Source organism: Tenrec ecaudatus, chromosome 9, assembly GCF_050624435.1.
Source record: "Tenrec ecaudatus isolate mTenEca1 chromosome 9, mTenEca1.hap1, whole genome shotgun sequence".
Classification (NCBI taxonomy): domain Eukaryota; kingdom Metazoa; phylum Chordata; class Mammalia; order Afrosoricida; family Tenrecidae; genus Tenrec; species Tenrec ecaudatus.
Genome location: NC_134538.1, coordinates 57,247,130 through 57,252,185, shown reverse-complemented (window position 1 = coordinate 57,252,185; position 5,056 = coordinate 57,247,130). Strand labels below are relative to the sequence as shown.

At 40.3% G+C, this 5,056-nt stretch overlaps 1 pseudogene; it reads right to left on the bottom strand.

Annotated features, from left to right (window-relative positions):
* Window positions 1-4,111: 4,111 nt before the first annotated feature.
* Window positions 4,112-4,524, bottom strand: LOC142456366 (bolA-like protein 1; annotated as a pseudogene).
* Between the last annotated feature and the right edge of the window lie 532 nt (window positions 4,525-5,056).

The window sequence follows — 5,056 nt, the reverse complement described above, 5'->3', positions numbered from 1 at the left end:
CATTATCAGAAGTAGGATATGACCTATTAAAGTAATTCTTGATAATGTTTACCTGCAAACCCAACAAGTACCTAAAATAGCTCATAGGTACTTTTGTAGGTACATTTTTGTAGACTGCTATGGTTGGTAAGGTTCTAGTTATTCACAATTTCCTATGGATAAGAGATGACAAAGAACAGAAATTTTTGGAAATCCATATCTTTAGTGAAAAAAGGGAGTACCTGAGGGCCAGAGAGGTCATAGCATGTCCTTGAGGTCATGCATCTGCCAAAGGCATAACTGGAGCCAAGTTTCCCACTTATATTATATCATTATTCAATACTACTCTTAAAATTGTTTCTAAGGATAATTGGTATTTTCTCTGAAGTGTCTGTCTATCATAGTAAATGTTTTGCCTAAATAATTATTGGATATTTACCTAATATAGTTAATTAAATGATTTTAAGTGGATTGTTATAAGAGCTGTAAAGCCCCCAAATGACTTTTATATACATTAAAAAGTTGATAGGGTGACAGCTTGCACAAAGTCCTCAAATGTTCTTTAAGATAAATTCTAGCAGAAACACACAATTATTCTTTGAATTGAGTTCAGAAATAACGTTATATTAGGAATAGATCTTGACTGCAAGATGAAATCAATGGATCAGGTTCTAGCCAATGAATGAATGGGACTACTTCCTTTGGATTAAGATAACAGAAATTTGAATTCATATCGAAAGGATATGAGAAGATTCAGTGACACATTCTCTCTCCTGAACCACCCAAAGAGCTGGATCAGATAAAACCACACTCATGACAGTAGACTATTTTTTAATGGAATTGTAAGCAGTTCAGTGTCCACTCTCGGTGGATAGCGTACAATGCCAAAAGCATTTTATCTTGATCGGCATCCTCTTCCTCTCGATCGGCTCTCTCAGGTTAGACTTAGCGAGGGAAATTCCAGCACTCTGTGCTGCTATTGTGCTACTAAAGTAAACCTCACCAAGTCCACTACACGGATTCTCTGTGAGCTGATGGCCAAACTCTTCTGTGTCTTACATCTTTGTGAGTATCTTCAGTGCACACGCTTCTTTGTTAAATCACTTCTTTTTTGTTATCATTTCTATGCCAAATATTTTCCAATGCCTGCATATGTGACAGTGGCAGTTTTCTATATCCGAAGCGTTATATCAGGACACATAACACATTGGACTCTTTCTTATAACAGGCAATTAACAAATGCTCTAAAGTAGTAGATAATTGAAATGAATTTTTATTTATCCTTAACATCTAGAAACCATATTAGATAAGATAGGAGTGTGTGAATGGATACTGCTTTCTATATTTCATAAATCAGTAGTTTTCAACCTGTGTATCGTGACCCCTTTGGAGATTGAATGACCCTTTCACAGGGGTCCCCTGATTCACAACAATAGCAAAATCACAGTGATGAAGTAGCAATGAAAATAATTTTATGGTTGGTGGGGTCACCATGACATGAGGAGCTGTATTAAAGGGCTGCGGCATTAGGAAGGTAGAGAATCACTATCATATATGGATGAAACTTCTTCCATTTACTTCTTCCAACATTGATTGAGTGTATTCCAGGTAATGTTCCTCTCCTTGTGGGACAGTGTCCGGATCAACCCTAGAGGACAATGGGCATATAGAAGAAGCATTATGGGGCAATTATACACACATCATACATATACACACAATGAGATAAAAGGATAAGAGAGGCATGAATATTTGTCGGGGAGTTAGAAGCGCACCCTAAAGGATCTTTTGAATCTTTAAGTTTAAGGTGAGGTCGTTGATAAGGGACATTGAGATTAGGCTCTGGAAATAGCTGGAGAGAGAAAAATGGCAGCTTGTTTTCATAGCAACAAGGATTCAGAATGGAAGGAGGTGAACCTGAAGAGAAAGCTTGTGGCCAGGTTGTGAAATACCTTGCAGGCCTTGAGATGGGTGAAGAAAATAGATGAGAGTCATTGAAGGATTTTGAACAAGTATTAAAGGAACAAAAAAAACCCCTATAGCAATGCTGACGAAGACAGAGTTGAAGGAGGCAGAACGGGAGAGCGACAAACCAACTGTAAGCACAGCCTATCACTAAATATAAAGCTTTATTTAGGAGAGCAAGGGTGCAAACTAGAAGAATGTGAGCTATAGGGTCAGAAAGAAAACGATCATTTTGAAGACCAGGTGATGCATTCAGCAGAACTGAGAAGAGGGTTCGGTTCAGATGTTCACAGGAATAAAGGGAGGACTTCTGGATTGCTCATACAGCATCTGGCTTGGTGATGCAGTGCATGACGGGACCAACAACTTAAAGTAAAAATCCAAAGAAAGAAGCAGTTTGGATATGAGGGAAAGAAGAATGCAGTCGTGACTATGTAGAGTTGAACTATCTGAATAATTGCCAACTTTCAATTTCCATGATGAAAGCCAGAGCAGACTATCTGGGATTGGGTCCCCGGTAGATTTGTTGGCCACTAGCAAGTAGCAGGACAGTGAAGTCATAGTAGTAAGGAAACTTGAACCTGAGCATTATTTCCCTGAATTTAGCTCTCTCCTCAAAACTACCTGTACTCTGATTAAAAGTAGTCCTAAAATATTCTTCCTTCATATACTTTCATTTTATTCTTATTAATGCATCCAAAGACCTTTTTACAGTTTTGAAAAAGTGCTTTTCCCTGCTGATATTCAGTATGCTTGTCTATCCTTTTATTTGAAGCATAGAATTCTCATCCAGGACTATCATCTATATCTGTTTCTTTTGGTCTATTGTGTCTCTTGTGGGGAGGGTCTGTATAGTGTGTCTACTTATTCTACCATTTTGCAGAAAGTCAATATATAAAGTTATTTCTCATAAAAAGCATACTATTTGTGCCAATATGGAATGGCAGCATTATTGTTTAATGTTTAAATATTAGCTTTTTAATTAATTGTTTCTTTATTATAAATAATTCTATTTTAATAAATAATTTTATTGAGCCTCTTTCAGGTCTTAAAACAATCCTTATATAAATTGTATCAATCACATGTGCACATAAATAATTCTTTACACTATTTACAGTAAATTAATATTTAGATCTTCTCTATTTTCATTTCTAATATGCTAAATATAAACATATGACCCCTATGAACTAAAACCCTTTGCAAACCTTAATAATTTAAAAACTATAAACCGATCTAAGACCAAACACTTGAAATGCACTATTCTGCCATATTGAGAAAGACTTTAACATCTATCCAACCAAGTCATGTGGGTTCTTCCCTAGCTTCAGCTTCTTTTGCTACCTAGGGGATTCTTTTCGCTTAAGAGAGACATCATTATTTCTCTGAGGGAGTTAGAAAAGTCCCTTTAATTACTAGTCAACTTCAATGTCACTGTCCTAGGGAGCCCTTTCTCTTCTTCCATAGGAAAGAATCCACTTCTAATGCTTCTTGACTCACCTTCACCCCTGGGTCTTGCCTTGGCTTATGTGTTTTATCTCAACTGAAACACTTCATATCTCCTAGAAAACTTGGATTCATTGGGTTAAGTTCCCCCAAATATCGACTAAAGGGGTCATTGGACAAGTCTACCTTGTTGCAATCAGATTAGTGCCTGTAGATGAGAAGTGAGAGAGTTTGATGAGAAAGGAAAGGGGGTGGATTTTCAGTCCATACTGAATTATTTAATCATCCGCATCAGCTGAGGCTTATTCTAGAAGGCAGACTAGAAAGTGAAAGTGTTTTCCAAGTGGAGCACCCATCTAAAAGAAGACTGTGCTCTCTGGGAGGGAAATAAGACTTTCATTCAGGTACAATCTAAATGATAGACGATTTTCTTTTTTTAAAAAAATTTTTTACCTCACACAATAGTTTGCTTTAATGGATAAGATGGTTTCTAACTAATCACACCTACTGTTGGACCCTTCGTCACAAATATTTAACAACTGGGTAGCCTTTTGAGGGCAAGCGTCTGACATGAGTTTGTATTTCTGGAAAACAGGGATATGCCAGTAGAACAGGGCTCAGGGGTCCTCACCCTTTATACATCTCAGACTGAATCGAGAGAGGAAGACTCCAGTAGTTTATTCCCATCTAGCCTGCTCAGCTTCTGCTCCAGCCCCTCTTTAGGGGCTCAGGGTGTTCCTCGAGTTTTCTTGCTTCCACCCAGGCATGGGGGCTCTTGTCCAGTTCAGGGTTATCCCTCCACTGGGCGGGGGTACATGCCTGGATGGCCAGTGCGTGCACCTGTCCCGCCAGTTCCTCCGACAGCGCCTCGTGGACTAGCCGGTGTCGCTGCACAGGGCTCAGCCCCTCCAAGCGAGAGCTCACCACAGCCACGCGAAAATGCGTCTCGCTGCCCGGTGGGACTGCGTGGCCACCGCTCTCATTGCGCAGTTCCAGTACCTCGGGGCTCAATGCCTGCTCAAGTTTGGCGCGAATGGCAGCTTCCACCGGGCAGACGGCTCCTGATCCTGTGCTGCTCCGGGACAGACAGACGCGGCCGGCCATGGAGACCAGACGCCCGACCAGCCGCCCACGCAGCATCAGCTGCCGTTTGGCCCGGTTTACCGCGGACCCTTGGGCAGAGCCCGGACTCCCGCGGGACGCCCTCTGCAAAATGGAGGCCTCTGCGATAGACGATTTTCAAAGAAATAATTTCCCCACTTCATACTTCAAAAATATTTATGATGAATAGTTTGATTAAATATAGTGCAAAATAACTTGCAATCAGATATAATCTGAGACACACACCCCCGAAAGAAAGAAAGAAAGAAAGAAAGAAAGAAAGAAAGAAAGAAAGAAAGAAAGAAAGAAAGAAGAGTCGTTGCCATCAAGTCAATACTGACTCATAGAGACCCTATAGGGCAGGGTAGAAGTGGATCTGGTTTCTGAAAGCTTCCTGTTTCTCCTGTGTAGTAGCTGTTGACTTCGAACTGCTGGCCTTGAGGTTAGCAGCTCAAAGTGTAACCACTATACTGTCAGGGATTTCTTCAACTGAGACTAGTGGGAGGCAAAAGATCTTACAGAAGCCAAAGATTTTGAGTAAGTGGGACCTCAGCTAGAGTCCCTGTACCAC